At 41.4% G+C, this 21,651-nt stretch overlaps 1 protein-coding gene across 1 annotated transcript in view; it reads right to left on the minus strand.

The window, feature by feature from the left end:
• OTUD7B (OTU deubiquitinase 7B) overlaps positions 1-19,307 on the minus strand; it is a 54,153-nt gene extending 34,846 nt beyond the window's left edge. The window contains exon 1 of the mRNA XM_027056297.2: positions 18,985-19,307. The gene's annotated coding sequence lies outside the window, so the exon portion shown is untranslated. The remainder of the gene's footprint in view (positions 1-18,984) is intronic.
• Between the last annotated feature and the right edge of the window lie 2,344 nt (positions 19,308-21,651).

Genomic DNA, 21,651 nt, shown 5'->3' on the forward strand with positions numbered 1-21,651 from the left:
TAAATAAACATTAAGAAGCAGAAACTCCAACCCAAGATATCCTGAGCATTATTTGGGTCTCTTTCATTTGTATATGTTGTGCCTTTTGTAGTAATAATTTTTTTTTTTTTAAATGTTTTATTTTTGAGAGAGAGACAGAGACAGAGCTCAAGTGGAAGAGGGACAGAGAGAGAGAATCTGTCTCTGGACACAGAATCCAAAGCAGCTACAGGCTCGCAGCTGTCAGCACAGAGCCCGACACATGGCTCAATCTCACGATCCAAGAGATCATGACCTGAGCCAAAGTCGAATGCTTAACCGACTGAGCCACCCAGGCGCCCCATAATTTTTCTTTTAAAAGCAACCAAGCCTCTTATATTTAAGCACATAAAATTAGTTATGAGCATATAATACAATCTGACAATTCTAGTCTATTTACGAATGTAGACTATACACTTCTATTTTTACATAATTAACCCTTCACATTTGGGGTTTATGTGGAATAAGCCTGGTGGTGAGGCGCAGAAAGTCAGTTTGCTTTCCTTGTTTGGCACTTTGGAATTATGACTTTAAAACCAGGACATCAGAGATCACTTCATTCCAAACCCTCAAATTACAGACGAAGGTATAAGAACCAGGTGAGTGAGATTAAGTGACTTGCCCAAAGTCACAGAGCTAACTAATGCTGTGTATGGACTATAAATCCGTTGATTCCTATACTAGTAATCTTTACCTGACTTTACATATACCGATGACTTTCGATTTTCCATGTGATCCCTTTGTGGATTTATCTATGAAAACTTCCTTTCTTCCTGCCACCCAGCTAAATCTCTCACTTCTACAGATGTGTACCAAAGAAAAAGGTATATAATTAGGAAATGTAATCACTTAAGCAAGCCATATTAATGGCAATCATCTACATTAGACAATCAGGAAGGCATGCTAAAATCAAATCATCATTTTTGTTTTGTTCATCACCACTAGAGATATAAACTGGATTTGAAAATATTCTTCTATCACTACATCCCTGAGGCCTGAAATTCTGTAGGAACAAGGTAGGATAAAATTAAGTGTTGACAAAGAGATAGATTTTCTTTTTCTTTTCTATGGACAGTTTGAAGCTATAACATAGTACTCTTATGCTGTTATGAAATCACAGCAATAACTAATTTTGAACAGAATAAAACATAAAATAAAAACCAAGAGAGAAATAAAGCATCAACTTTTAACACATTACTTCTCCTTGTCCGAAAAAGTAAAATGCCTGCAAGCATCCTAGCAATCACTTTCCTCACATTCACTTTGATTCACGTTGACCTGTAGGAAAGCTACATTTCTTCCTCCTCTTTGGAAGGGCCACCATCAGCACAACAGCACCAGGCCAGTGCAATTCTCCCGTAATGAAAACCTTAACCTCCTGACTCAATCACTCAATAAGCACTTAGCAAGGACCCACTCTGTGCCAGGCAGTCTGCTAAGTGAAGGGGATGCATAAACCAATAAGCCAACAGCCTAGACATTCATCTGATGGGCTGGTTCCAGAGAAAACCCCAAGATAGGTATCAGCTAACTTCCTTTATTCAAAGATTTACTGAGTTCTAGGCACCAGAAACAGAAAAAGATGTAAACTTGTAAAGTAAGCGTCTTTCAAATTTACTAAACAACTTGCTCTTCTGAATTAAAATCACACGTTCTTCTCCAAGAAAGACAATCATCAGAAGTTGACTGTAAAGGCTTTTGATGGTAACAACTAGCCAGATAATTTGGTCAAAGGTACTGTTTCCTTAATCTTACCACTTTGGGAGGCCATACTGTCCTGGGCAGAGACATTTTATCAGTATAGGATCCATAACGGAATGTGGTTGATCTTACCAACAGACTAGGATGAATTGTTTCCTATCTAGATAGATACTTCAGTAGAATGTATGAGAAGCCTCTGAAGTCAAACATATGACAAATCCTATTTACCTTTCTTGCCACAATAGAGTATGTCTAAGTAGTATAGGCAACCCTTCATGATGACATAGCCCCATGCTAAGTTTTCAGAGTAACAGGTCTCTGCTTTTCCTTCTCTCTTCCACAAAAAGTACAAATAGTATGAATCAGTACATAAGTCATTTAGCAAATATCCCATGGTCCTGAGTTTTTCTCCTCGAAATTAATCCAGGAAATCAACCCTTGTTAAAATGAGTCCTATCCCATTAATATTTTTAGCATTATTATTGGTAGTGGTGGTGGTGATAGCAACTGCTAGCTTTGCAGTTCACAAAATACTTTCAAATGTATTACTTCAGTCACTGAAAAAAATAGGGAGAATAAAAGGAAACATCATAGGCAACTATCTCAAACAGGAAAAATCGAACCCAGTTTAACTGGAATTGAAAAGCAAGCAGTTTCAACTCTATCACAGGATCAAGAAGCTATTTCTATCAAGAAAGCATAGGATTGACTCTAGCAAAGCAAAATCACAAATTTCCCCTTAAATTATGCCCTTAAATGCTAGGCCTAATTGATTCAATTTGTACATGCTAAGACCGCAGTTTCAGCAAGAATCTGATATAAATCTCCAATACCCCAATCCCTTTCCCAATGTTTTACTCACAGTTAAAGGATCAATAAAAATTTTTCTAAAGAAGGAATACTTACTGATGAGAAAGCTGCTGCAGAAAGACAAACTGACAACACTCACCATTCAAGTACCTTTAAAGATTTAACAAATATTTACTGTGCACCAATCAAGGACCAAGCACTAGGTTAGTTACATCCACATAAATCATCTCACTGACCTTATGTGTCCTGCACAGATATTCATAAATCCCAACTCTTAATTGACTTGGGTCCCCAAAACCACTTCTAACACTAGCCCCCTTCACCCTATCTAATTAATCCCTAGAACTCAACTGGAACACCGCTTCTCACTCTCACAGACCTAATCATTTTTTAATGCTTCTGACCTACCAGGTAATGCTTACCACAAAACCTGTGTGCCTGTTTTTAAGCTCCTAACTCCAGAACAAAAACCATGTAGCCTAGATATGGCACCTGGTGATAATGGTCATGATCTAAAACAAGTATTCTCTTGGATCACACTAGCTAAAGAATAAACCTAGAATGCTAACAAAACTGAATTTCAGCTAGGCAGAAGACACTGGATTTTAATAGTCTTCCCAACCTCGAGACTATTTTCTAGTCCTCCAAATATAGAAAGCCTTCTCTATTTGAATGAACTGCCAAAGTTTGACCCAAGAGTCCCTACTCACATACTCAACAGAGAGAACTGGGGGAAAAAGAAAAAAAAATATTCCAACTGGTATGACCACATTACAACATTAACAACATATTACTCACCATCATGTTACAAGAAAGCACTTGCAAGTGGGCAAGGAACATTCAGGAAGCCAAAGAAACAAACAAAACTCTCCCAGTCCTCAAAACACAAACACATCCAAATTCCAAAGCAGGTGGCACTGTCCAGTTTATACCCAGGTATGAGTGGGTGGAGAGGGAGTAGGAAGGGGGGAGGGGAAGAGAGGAAAAGCATCATTGGGCAGGTGTGCTTGTTGGCACTAAGATAGATTTCTTTCTTGGATTCGTGGAGAATCTTTTTAAACAAAGAAATACTAGAAGTCCCACCTATCTTTATAACTTAAGTAATCACAGAGAACATGCAATATATGTAAATGGTAGCATGTTATAGTGGTTACATACATTCCCTTTGGAATCCACCAGATCTATACGTAAAGCTTAGCTCTGTCACTTTTGTGCTATGTCACCTTGGGCAAGTTATTTAACTTCTCTGTGCCTTAGCAGGGACCTCATCTGATAGTCACTGTGCTATCCTCAGCACCTTAAACAGTACCTGAATATCTTGGCTGAATTAATAAATATTTTATTAACACCATAATAAATATATAAACAAAATAAGTATTTTAGATGAATTAATCTGTAAATAGGCATAAAATATCTATCTTACGGAACTGTTATGAGTATTAAGTGAGGTGATATATAAAGTACTTAGCATAACTCACAGTAGGGTCTCACTATTAAATAGTAAAATTTTCTTCCCTTCACTTCCCTGCCAGGTCAGAAGTTATAACAGATGAGCCATGGCAAAGACTAAAATAGGTAAGAATCGGGGTGGCTGGGTGGCTCAGTTGGTTGACCGTCCGACTCAATTTCAGCTCAGGTCATGATCTTTCAGTTTGTGAGTTAGGGACGCATCCGGCTTCACACTGGCCATGCAGAGCCTACTTGGGATTCTCTCTCTCCCCCTCTCGCTGCCCCTCCACCCCCCAAATAAATAAATATGTGGGGTAAGAACTGTAGAAGCCAAGCACTGGAAAATGTTTATTACTAGGGCCCTAGTCATAAGATCCAGGAATATTTCATCTTGGCAGATGAAATTAAATAATAGACCCTTGTGGGACGCCTGGGTGGCTCAGTCGTTTAAGCGTCTGCCTTCAGTTCAGGTCATGATCTCATGTTCGTGAGTTCGAGCCCCACATCTGGCTCTCTGCTGTGTGCACAGAGCCTGCTTCAGATCTTTTGTTACCATTTCTCTCTGCCTCTACCCCGCTTGTGCACTCACTCCCCTCCCTCCCCCTCTCTCTTTCTCTCTCAAAAATAAGTAAATAAAAACTTTAAAAAAATAATAGTAATAAACAAATAAATAATAGACCCTTGTAGTAGGTACATAATAAATGTTAGCTGATCCAGAAAATGCTATTGTGAGTCTTCAGGTATCAGTTACCAGGCAGATAAAAGCCTGGCAGAATAGGAAAAGGGAAGGGAAAGGAAAGGAAAGGAAGCAAGACTGAGTCACATCTTAAATATACCAGACTATGTATTTAAAAACCAAATATAAAGGATTTTTTAGAAGGCTATTCAGTTCTCTAAAACTTCCTATTAGCGAAAACACTCTATTGATTCACAGTATTTCCTGACCTTTTTACGTAGTAAGACCTGTGTAAGTAAATTGTTCTTAACTGCTGACAGGGGTAAATAAGCTTAAAAGATTTGGGTCCAAAACTCTCCTCTTCCCTTTACTCCAAAAAGACTGATGGGGCCTTTGAGGCTACCTCACCTACAGCCTATAACCAGAGCATCCTATCTACATGCAAAGGAAAAGACATTTCATCTTCAAAATGGGAGGTCAGAGAGTACAACACAATTAAATCCAAAATCGGAAGGAATCTTTTCCCTTGACTACGAAGAACTGAATGTCAGAAGATGGCTCTAAGGAATGCGGGTCACTGTTGCATTATGAGCCCAACAGTGTACACATTTAGTGTCTGAAGAGAAGGAAAACCTATGCAGAACTGAAAAGGCTTGTGGTTAAACCTCATCATAATGTGGTCTTTGACTTCCCATTTCACTTCCCAGGCATCTCCTCATTTTTAACCACTTGACCCACCTCTTCTTAAGCAATAGGATATAGTAGAAAGAGCACTGAACAACAGTCAAAAGAATGGGCTCTGAGCCAAGTTCTACTAACTCAGGAAGTCTGCAAACTTAAACCGGTCACTTAAACTACATATTCAGTACTGAGAATACTGGGCCAGACTCAGTCCTCTCCAAAGGCTTCCACCAAGGTATCCCTTTGCAGAGTAGATGTATCAAAAACCAACCAAACCCAGCTCCTCTACTGCTATAACCCAGACTGAGAACATATGCACTATCATCTCCCCTTACTATAAAAGCAGTTACCAAAGTCTATTTTTTTTCTTCAAAATCACTCGAAATCTCTTCCCTCTCTCCATTACCATCACCCCTGTAGAGACTCCTTTTCCCCAGGACTATTATAACAGTCTCTACCTAGCCTCTCTTCTTCCATTTTACACTGCATAACTGAAATCTATTTTCCTAAAATATTCATTTACACGTACAATTCTGTGCTTGGGGATTTTTCACTGTAAGTACAAACCAAATTTCCCTGCCTGAGATTTAAGGCCCTCTCCAATTTACCTAACTCTCCAACTTTATTTATCTCGTTCATCTACTTGCTCTGTCCTCAAGACAAGGTGGGCTCAGTTCACTGTTCCATGCCTTAAATGCCTTCTAAATACGCACTGCTCTAATGTCTTCCCCTCTAAATTACCGTTTTCTCTCTTCTCTAAGGTCTAGGTTACCCTAAGTGTAAAATTTCCCCTTATCTACTCACTCTAAACTTCTATATAATTCCAGGGAGTACCTGGCCAGGTCTGTCGGTAGACCACGTGACTCTTGATCTGGGGGTTGTGAGTTCAAGCTCCAGGCTGGGCAAAGAGCTTACTTTAAAAAAAAAAACAAAACAAACAAACAAAAAAAAAACTTCTATATTATTCTGTATAACAGTACTCCTCACTTGACACTTAGCACCCATGACTTTGTGTTACTATCTATCTTTCTATGCAAATATTCAGTCTTCACAACAATTATTTTTCTTGATTGACTTGAACTCTTTCTATACCGAGGCCTAACTTCTCATTGGGCAAATACTCAATAAAATGTTTGTTGTTAATGGTAACTACTACCTTGGACAAGTCAAAGTTTCTGGACCTCATTTCCCTACCTAGAAAATGATGACAATATGTAAATTTCCTTTAGGTTCTAAAATGCTGTATGATGGTATACATACTACTTTGCAGTTGTTATTTGTTTCTCACATTTTTTCTATATACATATTTATGTATATATAACTATTTCCCATTTAACACAGAACATGAATTCCCGAGGGGCTGATTCTCCTACTATCTGTTTATTTACTGGGGTAACACGTCCTTGGCATCTCCTTAGAGCATGCTGTCCAAATTCCAGTACACAGCAGGTATTCAGTAGAAAGGAATTCAGTCTCAACCTGGCAGCTAACATCAAGAGAAATTTGTGTAGACAATTTTTTTTCATTTTAATTTCCATAATGAACTGGCATATTACAAAAAACTTCAAAGATAATGTGAGAGAGAAGGAATTTAATGTTAAAATGAGAGGTCACCTTGTGCCAAACAGCTAGGAATTTATTTTAGGCAACCAAAGAAACTAGGATGAAGCAAATATTAAGTCTAACTTTCGAATTCTATTTTCAGGATTCTGAGGAGTATGGGAAGTCTGTATCCCCAGTCACTAAACACGACCAAGTATTCTTCATGTCAGATAATTGTGTCCTTAGTAATGTCCGGAAAACTTCAGAAAATGAATGAGTACTCTAACACTCAGCCAGGTGAGCTCTTAATTCAAAGAAGATGTAAGCAAATACAAAGGAATTCATAAGAGCAGGAAGTTTTGAAAATAGATGAGAACTCGCTGTCCAAAATATTTTTGTTAGCAGCACGATAGAATGAAAGACCATTGCTTCCTCAATTCTTCACACAAGACTATCTTCACGTAAAGACCAAGACTTACTCATACTAAAGGCTCAGAGGGATTTTCTTTTCCTTCAATGTCATTTATTAATGATTCAAAGGACAATAGTAGACCAACTCATTTAAAATGACCCTGACTTCTCAAAGAACCATTTTTGAACACAAAACCAATACTTTCAAAGCTGAATTCTATATATGATGTTTTCCAAGTAGGTATGTGGCCTGGAGGCAATTGGGATATAGTCAAGGTACAGGTTTATAAAGACTTGTAACAGGGTTTTGAAGGATAAGAGGAAACAGACCCTCTTTAACCTATCCTTATTTTTCCATTCCTGTTCCTCAATCCTATTCCATACTGCTAACTCCCCCTATCTTTGCTCTCCATCCCATTTCCTGAGCTCCGCCCCGCCACTCCCTCCCCCCCCAACCCCCCCACCCCTGCCCCCCCCTTAACCTAAGAACTGTTTGGAGTTTACAAAGTAAGAGTCTGGTGCTAGGAGCCAGGGCTCATACCCTCTTCCCTGCTAAGTCTCCAAATACAATCAAGGGCCACAGGTAATTTTCTCTTCCATGGTTTTCCCCACCACCAGCTCTCCCTTATCAAGACTAGAGAGAAGACATGGGGGTGGCAGGAAGGGCGGGGCGGGGAGGGGGTGTCAGTTATTCAAAGAAACTATGCTATTAAAGCCAACTCAATCAATTCTGCCTAACTATTGAGAGCAAAAGTTTTTTTATCTCGGACTTACTTTTCAGTGTACTCTGGCCTACAACCCTCACACATTTACCCACAACCTTCCCAAGTATACTAAATGTGTGCTGAAAAATATACTAAATGTGCGCTGAAAAACATTTTATTAAAAAGTTGAGCTTAAGGGACGCCTGGGTGGCTCAGTCAGTTAAGCATCCGATTGGACTGCTGCTCAGGTCATGAGCTCGAGGTTCGTGGTATCAAGCCCTGTCAGGCTCAGTGCAGAGCCTGCCTGGGATTCTTTCTCTCTCTCTGTCCCTTTCCCCCAACTCTCAAAATAAATAAATAAACTTAAAAAAATAAATGTTAAAAAATTTGAGCTTAACATAACTACAAAAGAAAAACTGGACTTGGGATTATCCACTTCAAAAAGGTCCACAAAATTCTGCAGACCAGGAGAAAATCAAGACTGGATATATAAGGTCTGACCATACACAACTGCCAATATTTGACTGCTTTTACCTAAAAACTGCAATTTCATACAGTTCCAGTTAATATTTAATTTCTACTCGGTGGGGGAAGGAAGAACTTCTATGAGGCCAAAACGATGTTATATTGGGAATATACCTTCTAGAATTAAAAGCTTCAAAATATTCTGCTGAGATTCAATCTGGTTTCAATAAAAAAAGGGAAGTGTTAAAAGCATATATACGAATGGGTATATCAGACTTTCTTCTTTAGATGCCAAAGAATTCCTGGTTCTCAGCAGTGTTTATTAAGTGAACAGAGAGGCTGCTTTTTCTCAACAGCCAGTGTCCCATCTCCAGTGAGGGTGTCAAGACCTTGATGACAACAGCAGAATTTGATAGCTAGTGAAATGAGGCTGGCCACAGGAGCACAGTGCCTCACAGATGCCATCAGGATCAATTCCCAGGAGTTTCCTCATTGGATGATATCACCGATCAATTCCCATTTCATTTCTCAGGGAATGTTTGCTCTCATCTCCTGCAGGAAGTTAGTCTTGACTACTCTCACCCAATTATGTGCATTTTATGTAATTTTCAGTGCTGAATCTTACTTTTATAAGCTCGATTTTTCATGGGGGCCCACTCTCACGCTCCTAATTAAACTAACAATTCACCTACGCAAAGGATTGTCTTTATTTTTTTATTCATTAACCATTTAGTCACTAACAGTTACTAAATGCCTACCATGTATGAGTTACTGTGGCAAGCCCCAGGAAAAATACAAAGATAAAAGACACTTCTCTGCTGTCAAGGAGCTCACAGTGTAGTAGAAATGGCATGCCAAGGGCACAAATAAGCAAAAATACAAAAATATACAACTACTACCAGACAAGTATGGATAAAATGACAGGAGAATTCAGAAGTGGGGACTCTCCTGTTGGAGAAAAAAAATCAGGAAAGTTTTCATGGAAGACATGCTTTAAACTGGGACTTTAATGGGTAGGATATTTTTTCACAGGACAAGTGAAAAAGGCAATGGAGGAAAGAGGCTTAAAGATTAGGTGAGTAAATGGATTAGATCTACGTGTAGACGGATGAAAAACAATGTTGAGAGAAAAAGTTGCAAAGGGATACATACAGTTCAATTCTATTTATGCAAGATTTCAAAACAAAGCTATATATTGTTTATGTATATATAATACATTAAAAATATAAAGTATAAAACATGAAATTGAATGATACATAGCAAATAAGGCCAGTAAGCATTTCCCAAGAAAGAAAAAAGGGGAAAGGATGCAGAGGAGGCCTTAGCTACATCTAACATTATATCTTAAAAAGAGTAAGAGATCCAAGACAAATATGACAAAATGTTAATATCCATTAAATTTCGGTTATGGGCTCAAAAATGTGTTAGTTTTTTCCCCCTGGACTTTTCTAAATATTCAAAATATCTCATTACTCAAAATTTTTAAATTAAGAAAGGGCCAGGTGACTGGAAGAATACTGGAGTCATTAACCCAAACGTAACAGTCAGGAGCAAGATGGTTTCCCTAAACTTTCAGGGAACACTCAATCAGTTCAGCTCTAAACTGAACGGGATGCTTAATATCCGGCAGTGTGCACAAAAGGCACTCAGACCAGGGCGGGGCGAAGGCTGACAGATAAGGACAAGAAGGAAGTTTTTATGGCCATCCTAAATCAGACATCTGAGGGAAGTGACAACCACGCTCCCACACACAACATAAATGCCGGTGTTACCAAGTCATCTCCCCAAAACAAAGCCAAGGAAACTTCCAGTTACATAGGAATTCAGATGAAGACTCACTGTGAGTAGTTACTCTGTGCCTTCTCTCCCTCCCCCTCCCCCAAACACTCACAAACAAAAACAGAATGTACCCTTGCCCACTTGAGAAAGAATTAAGAATTGGCAGCTCTGCCAAAGTGGACGGTTTCCAAACCCAGACCCGTCTCCAGAGAAGATGGAGACAGAGCCCACAGAAAAGAGTAAAGAAATCACAACTCAGTTAAGTTTTGAGGAAGACTTATCAATGGAATGTATCCATCCTTTCACATCCCCTTGTGTCCCAAGTTCCCCCAAGGGAATCTAAGGACCTCCAAGATATCCTTCTATCCTGTTCTTCTCCAGCAAAACGACTACAATACAAAAAAACCCAAACTCTCACTTAGCACTTTAAACCCAAACAATTTCCTTTCACAAAAACCCAATGAAGGGGCACCTGGCTGGCTCAGGCGGTAGACCATGCAACTCTTCATCTGGGGGCTGTGACTTCAATCCCCACACTCGGCCTAGAGCCTACTTTAAAATACACACACACACACACACACACACACACACACACACACACACACATATATATACACCCAAAGAAATTAAAAACACAGGAAAGGAAGATTTAGAATACAAGTATAATGTCAAATCTTATGTTTTTTAAATAAAGATAAACATAGTTTTTGGAGGTAACCAATTTATTAGAGCCCATTTCTTCTACCAAAGTTTCATTGGCACAATTTAAAATTAAGTTTAAAAGAAAACAACTTGAAGGGAACTTTAGCAGGAGAGAAAATTACATCTGCACACTCAATAAAACAAATACCTTGACATTCTTCTACATCTGAATCATTACAGATGAATAATCCTAACATCCAAATCATTCCACTCCAGGGCACCCAACTGCCCCAGGTCAAAAGTCCCTATTCTCCCAGGTACTCTCGGGGCAGACTTTCCTCAGTCAGACCTGGGAAAATACCACTGTTCACTTTGGACTGAGAAAAACAACAATGGACTTGAATGTCTTCTAGCACAATGCAGTGTGGCAGGACATAACAAACACTGGAATGGGACGTGAGGGAATTAGAGAGGTGAAATGACATTTATTAACCACCAACCACATTACGGCCACTGAAGACTGAATTCCAGAACAAACTATCACAAAACTACTTCTGTGATCCTGAGTAAATCTCAAGTATTCCCTTTGAAAATGAATGAGAAACAGTTCCTGTAGTTCTCAGATTCTAGGAGCCTACAAACAGGATCATTCATTAACAAATGTGTTACTGTTAAGCATAATGAAGGTATTTAAAAAGGCTTTTGCTTTGTTGCTCTCCAATGCACCCCCTACACCACTGACAAAATAATCTTTCTAGAACATGAAACTTTATCACCCGATGCTTAAAAACCCTGAAATGCTCACCATTTACTGCAGCACAAGCTAAAGCTGTCCCAAGTTACCTGAAGAAGTCTGGCTGTTTTGTTCCTTCAAGCTTTTGTTCATGCTGTTTGCTCGGCCTGGAGTGTACCTCTCCCCGTCTTCCATAGGGTACACCCTTAACTCATCTTTCAAGACTCAGCTCAAATGTCATCTCCTCTGGGAAGCACTTTCCAACCTCTGCATGCCCAAGGCAGAACAGACCTTTAGGCCCTTAGAATCCCCCCTACATACTTCTATTGCAGCAACTACCACACTTCATTACATCTATATATTTATGCATCTGTCTCCTCCCCCTGGACCCATAAACTCCTTGTAGGTAGAGACCTCGTCTGACTCATCTGTTTCCTCGGTGCCTAAGATAGTGCTTACAAGGTAGGAGGCATTCAAAGGATGCTTGTTGGAGTCGGGGAAGGAAGAACAAGGAAGAAGTCCATTAAAATGGCCTAAAGCCTACAGAATAGTGTATTAGTGTATCGTTACCACTATCTCTGGCCTTTTGCTCTTTTCCTAAACCCTAGTCGTCAGAGAGCTTATTCATTCTCTTGGCTACAGCCACTACATCCATGCTGATGCACCACAAAACCACACTTGCAACTGTACTAACCTCGTCCTCCACTCTCCACCAGCTTCACCAGCTTCAGGCTCATCTCTAGGAACTAGAAGAGCTTTCACTTGGACGTTCCATTACCACTTTATATCCGATACCTCTTATGCTGAACTCATCAAATTCCCTCCAAAAATGAGGAAACCTTCCTACATTCCTTATCTCGATGTCTCAGAACCCAGGCTAAAAAATGTCATGGTCATACTTGATGGATCACTCTCCATCTGCCACATCCATTCCTCACGGATTTCAATTTTTCCTTCACAATCTCTTTTTCCCCCTTTTCTCTCCTGATCGCACCCTCTACAACTCTAACTCAGGTCTCATCACCTCACACACCCCGGGTGCCAATCTCCCTTCCATCCCAGCCAATCTGGTTCCTACTATCATATTAGTATCCTCCTCAAAAATTCATAGTGCTTCACTATTTTCTATCCTTTAAAATCTCAACTGATAAGCCTGCCTTATAAGACCCCTATAAAACACAGCTCCAAACCAACCTAAGCACCTCATGTCACTACTGTTCACTGATACTCAGGACAGTCTCATCACTGCCCCAAGAACACCCAAGCCTGGTCCAGGCTTTTGCTTGATCCCTCTCAGCTCCAAATGAAATGGTTTTGTTGTTGTTATTTGCTTCACCTTCACCCCTTGTAACTGACACAATTTTCTTTTTTGAAGATATGGAATAAGTTACAATTTCTCTGTGATATTAATAACTACCTGAGCGCTCTTCCCCAAGTACATTCTATGGTATGAGGTCTGTACTATGCAATCAATAATATAATTTCAGATTTTCTGGGGTGCCTGGGTGGCTCAGTCAGTTAAGTGTCCGACTTTGGCTCAGATCATGATCTCACGGTTCATGGGTTCAAGCCCCATGTCAGGCCCTGTGCTGACAGCTCGGAGCCTGGAGCCTGCTTCATATTCTGTGTCACCCTCTCTCTCTGCCCCTCCCCTGCTTGCTCTCTCTCTCTCTCTCTCTGTCTCTCAGAAATAAATAAAAAACACTAAAAAAATCTTTAAAAATAATAACTTCACATTTTCTTTGTTTCATCTGTCTGGCATAATAGAGGCTCAACAGGTATTCACTCCTCCTTATACCCCTTACTCCCTACTGGATTGCAAACTCTCCAAAGGCACAAAATCATTTTTCCTAATCCTCTGCAGTAACCAGCATAAAACTAAACTCAAAGCAGGTCACTAAAAATAACAGCTTAATAATTTTCCCTATCCAAAATTATTTCTTAGAGGAAATAAAAAGATGAGACATAATCCTAAAAAACACAACTGAAAATAATCCTGAACTAAACTGTATAAATTAAGATTCCTGACTTCTACCTCTGATTTCCACCCATAAATACTACAACTCCTGACTCAAGAAGTAAATAATAATCCTGTGCTCATGACATCATAAGCACATAGTTTGGTAATGACTATGAGAAGGTAGGGGGAAGGCAGGGGTGGGGGAACGCAGTGGTGAAGGCAAGCAAGTCAACTGAAAGAACATGTTGCAAGAACAGCCGTGTGATTTTTTTGTTTATTACATGTGGACACTGCTCCCCATATCTTTTTTTTTTTTAATTGGCCAGATTTTCAAACAAGTTTACTTCAGGAGGAAAAACCTGACAGATTATTAGCAGAGCTGATATCTGGAAAAGCTTCTACAAAGCCCAAGTCCTTCGAAAAAGCTACCTTCATTCATCTTCAACAAGGCAACACAACACGATAGGATTCCTCCAGATATACCGTGAGTGAGGACTCATTCTGGCTACAACATAGGCATCATCTATAAATCACTCTCAGGCATAAGGTAGAGAGCTTAGGTGGCCATACTGGACTTGCACAGATTTTGAAAAGAAATTCATCTTCATTAACATACTCAGTATAGTCCAGTCTTAACTATCCATTTTAAAGGATTTCTGAGGAAAATCTTTAAACCAAGGTGGACTCTTCTTTGCCATCAATATACCCGCCTCACCATCAGGTAACATAGGCTTAGGAATGCAAATTCATTATCAGCATTAGTATGATCCTCAATAACATTGAAATAAATCTGGTTTATGGGGTGCCTGGGTGACTTAGTCCGGTAAGCATCCAACTCTTGATTTCGGCTCAGGTCATGATCTCATGGTTCCTGGGATCAAGCCCCACATTGGGCTCCATGCTAACAGCACAGAGCCTGCTTGGGATTCTCTCTCTCCCTCTCTCTCTGCCCCTCTCCAATTCTCACTCTCTCTCAAAATAAATAAACTTTAAAAATAAATAAATAAAACACATCTGGCTTAAAAAATAATGCATTTTCAAACCAAGAAATTTCCATATTAAGTTCTGAATTACATATACTAGTGTGCCCTACAATAGCAGAGATAACTGAACGTTAAATGCACCTAAAACATGACACTGTCCTTACCATAAGCTCTTTAGGAGAATCCAGCCATAACCCACAAGCCAGTACAATAAGAGACAGGCACAAGCAGAGCTCAGCATGGTGAGTAAGGTGTGTGGACACAAAAACTTCTACAAGGAATCCTGTCTCCTGGATGGTCCCTTTACACCAAGATGGTCCAGGAGAGAAACTGAAGTTACAATGTACCGGTGGCCGCCTGACTCCTTGTCCCTGAGTTCCTGGACTAGAAGGCTCAATACTTCTCACTAAATCCATCCTTTGTTCAAGAACCTACAATGACTCTATTGACGCTTCCATCAACACCCAGCAGAGTCTGGCCTCTGAGTCCCCTCCACCCTCTTGCCTGCTCTACCCATGACTTGACCACCCACATTCTCTCCAGCCCCTCTCATTTATTCCCCCAACAAACACAGCTTAGTCATTCACATCATCACTGCACACTGTACCTTCTATACTTTCTGTCTGGAAGATCTTTTATTTTCTTTTACTCCTAACACAGAATAGCTATTTCATTTACTTGAATGCTCACATGTATCTCATAGATAAGGACGGACAACTGTCCAAGATCACACAGTCAAGATTTGAACCAAGTTTGATCTAACTCCATTGGCCATTCCTCTTTATAACTCTAATCCATAGCCTCCAAGTCCATTTCACATTTTGCTGTTTCAGGGAGTGCCTGGGTGGGTCAGTCGGTTAAGCGTCTGACGTTGGCTCAGGTCATGCTCTCCTGGTTCATGGGTTCAAGCCCCGCATCAGGCTCTGTGCTGACAGCTCAGAGCCTGGAGCTTGTTTTGGTTTCTGTGTCCTCTTCTCTCTCTGCCCCTCCCCTGCTCACACACACTCTCTCTCTCTCTCTCTCTCTCTCTCTCTCTTTCTCTCAGAAATAAACATTAAAGAAAAAAATTTGTTTTAATTTTGCTGATTCAGAAATCTTTCCTAATTGATCTCACGGAATCTTACCTTGTTACTTCAACTTTTCTAGCCTCTACATACTCCATTTGTAGCACATTAAACTTGCTTTCATTTACATGTTGTGTTCTAAATGTTAAAGCTTATAACAGTATGCCGTCCCTTTTTATATACCCGTTGTGATGGGTATATAGAGTCATGTCCCAAGGGCAAGGACACCCATCTTTATATCTTTTCTATATTCCCAAAGTCCACCACTGGAGTTTGGAGACAGCTTTCTCCACAAGAGTGCTCAATCATTATTCAGCAAGTATTTCTTACTTAAATTAAAAAAAAAAAAAACTTTCTTCTATCATATTAAAAAATCTACTGAATTCAGGCATTCATAAAACTGCCCTGCATGTTTATTCCAGTTACACAGAATTTAATTCTCTGAATTTATTGGGGGCTGATGAGAAGATTTCACAGCTCCTAAGTTCCCACAGGGAAGACATTCCTGAAGGCACACCTCAAAAGCACTGTCTCAGGATTTTCCCTCGATGGGATTGGGGTAAGAAGAGGAGGTGCTCCTTACAAGAAGCCTTACAAGAATCTTCCAGAATCCATAGCATGCTTAAGCCATGTTTGAGAAGCTCTAAAACTTTCACAAGTGGCACTTAGTATCCCCATAACAATCTGAAAATTTATTTTTAATACTGTTATTCCATCATAATTCACTCAGTTACATACATTGAATCAAAAACCCAAACAATGCCTTCTGCAAAATGGGAATGGTGGTAGACTACTAGGCTGCCCTTTGCTTATATCCTAGGTTTATTCAACTGCTTCAATCCGCAGCCCCATCCCATCCCACCAGCCACAGAATAATAAATGTAGAAGTTGATATAAATAGATATAAACATACTTTCTGCCTGGAAGTTCTTTTCTCTTTGTATACTTCTAATAAAGAATAACTATTTCATTTGCCTGAATGCTCATACATACTTTATAAATAAGAATGTAGAAGTAAATTGTCCAAGGTCACATAGTAAAAACCATAATCAAGATCTGAACCAAGTTCTATCTAACTCCACAGGTCAAGCTTCTTTAGGACTCTAATCCATAGTCTCCAATTCCATTTCAAATTTTGCTGATTCAGAAATCTTCCCTAATTTATCTCATTGACATAAATAGAATTTCCCAGACATCACTAATACTGGCATCAACCGACTCACAAATTAAAACAATGATTAATAGTCAAAGAGGGTGTGTGTGGTTTTTAAAAATGTGATGTTACCCTCCAAATTAAATCTTTTTTCAATAGGGGTCCCAAAAGACGGAGATTAAGGATCTAAAGCTTCAGGAATATTTCCAAGTTGTTGGTGACATAACTCTATCAAGTCCAACTAACAATTACCATTCATTACTGTTCAGCCTGCCTTATACAAGTCAACAGACAGCCCTTTCTTTGGCAAAGGTTTACTTTTTTTTCCACAAGGGAGTCTTTGGCATTAAATGAAAGGGATAAGTCAAGTGAGGCAACAACAACAAAAAATTAGTAATGGTTTGGAAATTATTGTCTTTCCATCTTTCCTTCCTGCTTGAATGCTTAATGCCCAAAGTGGATATCTGTTCAATTCTAAATTATTCATGTTAATGGATAATTATTGGCAGAAAGGTGCTGATAATCCAGAATGGAATAAAATCGAAAAGTAATCTATTTCAGTTTCAGAAGATCTTTTCAGCATATTTACTTTCTCAATTATTCCTAGCATGAGCTAATATTTGTATTCATCTGTGATCACTAAGTACATAGTAACTGGCCACTTACTCAGGGAGGTACTCTGAGACATGCCAGGTAGCTAGTGGAAATTAGAACAAGACTGGTATAAAGACGCCAGATGAGCAACATCAATTTCATTTATTTTACAGTTCTGTTCAGACTTCAAAATATCAATAGACTAGCAGAGCAGGTTGGATACTAAACTTTAAAAGAACTGTTCAGAAAAACAATGAGGACAAAGAGTATAATATATTCGTTTGTAAATTACGCACAGCAAACGTTTAATTACAAGTGTGAGTCTCCCAAGTCACCCAGCAGAAGTCCCTGCTGTCTTCTCACCCCACCAGGAATGCAATCTCTTTCACTAGGAAGGAAATTTTCTAAATATTTAAAATGTAGGATTTGCTATCCTTTTTGGACTAGCCTTATCACTCCCTCTTCTTGTCCTTTCCCACCTTAGAAATAGATTCTGAAACACAAAAGGATCCAGCTCCTCCAAGACCTCCTAAATAAATATACTAAGTATGACAAGCCAAAGACTGAAAAATGATCAGCATCTGATTTTTCTAAAAAGCATATTGTATACACAGTTATCAAACTATAACAAAAATAAAAGTCAAAGTCCTGCTAATTCTCGCCTTTGCATTTATGAAAAGGAAATCCCCCGAAGAGTGTGGGGAGACTCTCAATTTCACCAGTTCACTTCTTTCAACTTAATTTCTGTATCTGTATTGTGCCCAGAGGAACCACCTAGGTCAGACAGACTACCTAGACAGAGAGGGAGGGAGGCAGGGAGGGAAAGAGACTCGGAAAGACTCGGAGACACTCAGAGCTCTGGTCCTTGTGAGCCGACAAGCTAAAAATACGCCGGCCCAGTAAACAAATCCCATTCCATCCCGACCGGAGCCACACCGTTAACCTAGTAATTATGAGAAGAGGAGTGAGATCACGCAGCCCACGGCTTACTCATCATCAGCTTCTAAAGTTTCCATCGGCTCAGAGCAACTTTTCTTTTTTCTAAAGTTCATAAGCCTGCCCTAGAATCAATCAATCAATCCTTCTCTCTCTCCCCCTCTCCCTCGCTCTCACACTCGCACACTTTTCGCTCCCTTCCTCCATTACTGGACGCATCTCAGTTGGCTCTCTACAGGGAAGAACAAGCTTGTTTTCTTTTCGTTGTACTTTTATACTGAGACTTTTACAATGAACTTTATCCTCCTCTGCGGGTAGGATAGGGGGTAGCCTGCACTCCAACCACCTTAAAACTCCACCATCCCTTCCCGAAAGTCTCGCTGACAAGGGAGGACCGTCCACACTGCCCAGCACAGCTTAGGAAGGGAGGCCGGGAACGGGGCCGGGGGGCTAGGAACGCGGGACGCAGGTGAAAGAGAGGAGTAACTGGGGAAAAGGTTGGGGCCAAGCAAGGAACAGTCAGGGAGAGGAGAGGGTGACCGGAGGCGGTGGCTCCGGGTGAAATATCATCGGAAAGGAGAAGGGGGACAGTGGAGATCGGAGGGTCAGAGTTTGGGAGTCCTGAAGAGGCGGGAAGGGCAGGAGCAGACGGGGGAAGGTGACAGGGCAGGGGGCTCCGTTACCCTCGCGGCTCCCGGGGCAAGGCCCTAGGCCGGGGCGGAGCGCGGGGCCCGGCCGCCTCTCCTCATTCCTCGGCTGTGACCCCGGGGTCCGGCTGGCCCCTCCCCCGACGACGATGGAGGCGGAGGCGGCGGCGGCGGAGACTGCGACCGCGGTTGTTGCTCCGCACAGGATCAGGAGCCGGAGCCAGACGGCACTGATCTGGACTGGCCTCCCCCAGTGGCTTTTTGCCTCCTCCACACCCCGTCGCCACTACGGCTCCGGCAGCTGGTTCGGGATCGGTGGCTTTCGGCCGTCCGGCCGGAAACTAGCGCCAGTTTCCGGCCGGAGCGTGTTGGTGGTGACACCCAAGCCGCCCCCAGGCCTCCTCCCGCCCCGCCCCGCCCCGCCCCGCCCCGCCCCGTAGCAGCCCCGCCTTTAGTGCCGCTCCCCTGGCTGTGGCCAGTTTGGCGCCTGCCCCGCGCGTGACCCCATGTTTTCCAGGACCGCGTTCCTAAGGCCTCGGGTCTGGAGAGTTCTTGAACCGGAGCTGCAGGAGTGCAGGGTGGGCTCTTGAGACTTTGAGGTAGAGTCAGTTGGCTCCAGCCCTTTGGGGAAAAAGCAGAAAGCGGCGAATAGTTCTGGAAAGGTGAGAGGGGTGATAATACTTTGGAACGAGAACAGTGAAGTTCTAGTTACTCGGCGCAGTCATTCTGGACTGACCAGAGGAAAGTTAACCATACTTCTTCCAGACCAGTCTCCACCCAGTTTTGCAAGTCTCCTTAAATCACTCGTGAAGTGAACATACCCTTCCCTGTGGGCATGTCCGCCTCCGACTGTTAGCCTGATGGAAAGAAGTCGAGTATCGCTGTTCTTGATAATGCCCTTTAACAGCATTCCAGCATAATTCAATTTAACAAATACTTACTGAGTCCCTACTATGTGCAAGATACTGTGTTGATATTGGGGACACAAAAATGTATAAGAAGACATAATTCCAGGGGCGCCAGCATAGCTCAGTCGATTAGGCATGGCATTCCGACTTGGGCTCTTGTAGTGATCTCACTGTTTGTTAGTTTGAACCCGCCGTGGGGCTCTGTGCTGACAGCTCAGAGCCTGGAGCCTGCTTTGAAACCTGTGTGTAGGGTGTGTGTGTGTGTGTCTGTCTGTCTGTCTGTCTCTCTGCCTTCCCTGCTTGTACTCTCTCTCTCTCAAAAATAAATATTAGGGGTGCCTGGGTGGCTCAGTCGGTTAAGCAGCCGACTTCAGCTCAGGTCTGATCTCACGGTCCGTGAGTTCGAGCCCCGCGTCTGGCTCTGTGCTGACAGCTCAGAGCCTGGAGCCCGTTTCAAATTCTGTGTCTCCCTCTCTCTGACCCTCCCCTGCTCATGCTCTGTCTCTCTCTGTCTCAAAAATAAATAAACGTTAAAAAAAATTTTTTTTAATAAATAAATAAATATTAAAAAAATTTTTAAAGATATAATTCCAGGCACCAAGGATCTTTCTTACACTTTAGTAAAACACATGCAACTATGTTTTATGAAACAGAACTCACATGTGTGCTCTGTGAGTTACAATAGGCTATGGCTATAAGAGCTTTGTTCTTCAAAATATAGAAGCAGACCTTCCATATTTGTTGAATGTATAACTAAATATTAGGAGAGCAGAGCCATTGAATCAATACCTCTTTATGACAAACACAAAATGAGGCCAGCCCCAGCTGTAATCTGACGAAAGAAATCCTGAATTTTAATTCAGATTCCTAACATTGTGGCACCTGATCTGCATATTAAAAATGTTTATTGTCTAAATTGCGCCCATTAGGCCTATTTAAAAACAAACACTGTATTATACTCGACTTTCCCCCTCTACTTCCTGAAGTCCTCAGTTTCTAAATGGGAGGGGTGGAGCATAGACCTGTTGGAATTATCCAGCTCTGGACTAGAAAATGGACATCTGAAACAGGAAACTGCCCAGACAGGCAGCTCTATCTCCTGAGGACACCCAGGGTTTAGAGTTGATTCAGGGCTGGGCCTAAGGCCATACCAAGGCCAAGCAGGTCAGAGTGCCTTGCAGGAGGCACACCCAGGACCAACAGTACAAGTTGGCAAGCAGAGCCATTTGGCCTGGGCTTCAAGCGTGTGGGGACTACGAATTTTGGCTGCTGTTCAGTGGCAAATTTGAGGAGGAGGGTAGAATGAGACTTGGTCATCTAAGTTGATTCTAACTGAACTCCACTGATCACGGCCACCACTTGCTGGCTAAATCTGAGGTAGGAGAACAGAGTCACAAAGGAGCAGCCTCAAAAAGCTAAAGCGGTTTTGTTTCACCAAAGTCCTCCCAGGGCGAGGTTATGCTCATCTGTTAACTATTTCTTTCCAGTCTTAATTCCACTACCACTGAGTTATTAGAACCAGGTACGGAATTCAAAGGCACTCTCCACCCTCATAACAAGGCAGGCCTTTACTTGGCAGTGACCACAGAAAGTTTCCAAATTTGAAAGCTGGGCCAAACTCAATTAAGTAACCACACTTTTTACAGGCTTGCCTGGAAATTTAGGGGCCAGGAAGTGATGCGGTTGCAGTTGCTCTGTGCTTGTTTCTTGCTCTGACCGTCCATCACTCATTGTTGTTTGTGCGATTGCTCAATGGGCTGCTTGTTTTGGGTCAGCCCAGGCTGTGTGGGTAGCG

This window comes from Acinonyx jubatus, chromosome C1 (assembly GCF_027475565.1).
Source record: "Acinonyx jubatus isolate Ajub_Pintada_27869175 chromosome C1, VMU_Ajub_asm_v1.0, whole genome shotgun sequence".
NCBI lineage: Eukaryota > Metazoa > Chordata > Mammalia > Carnivora > Felidae > Acinonyx > Acinonyx jubatus.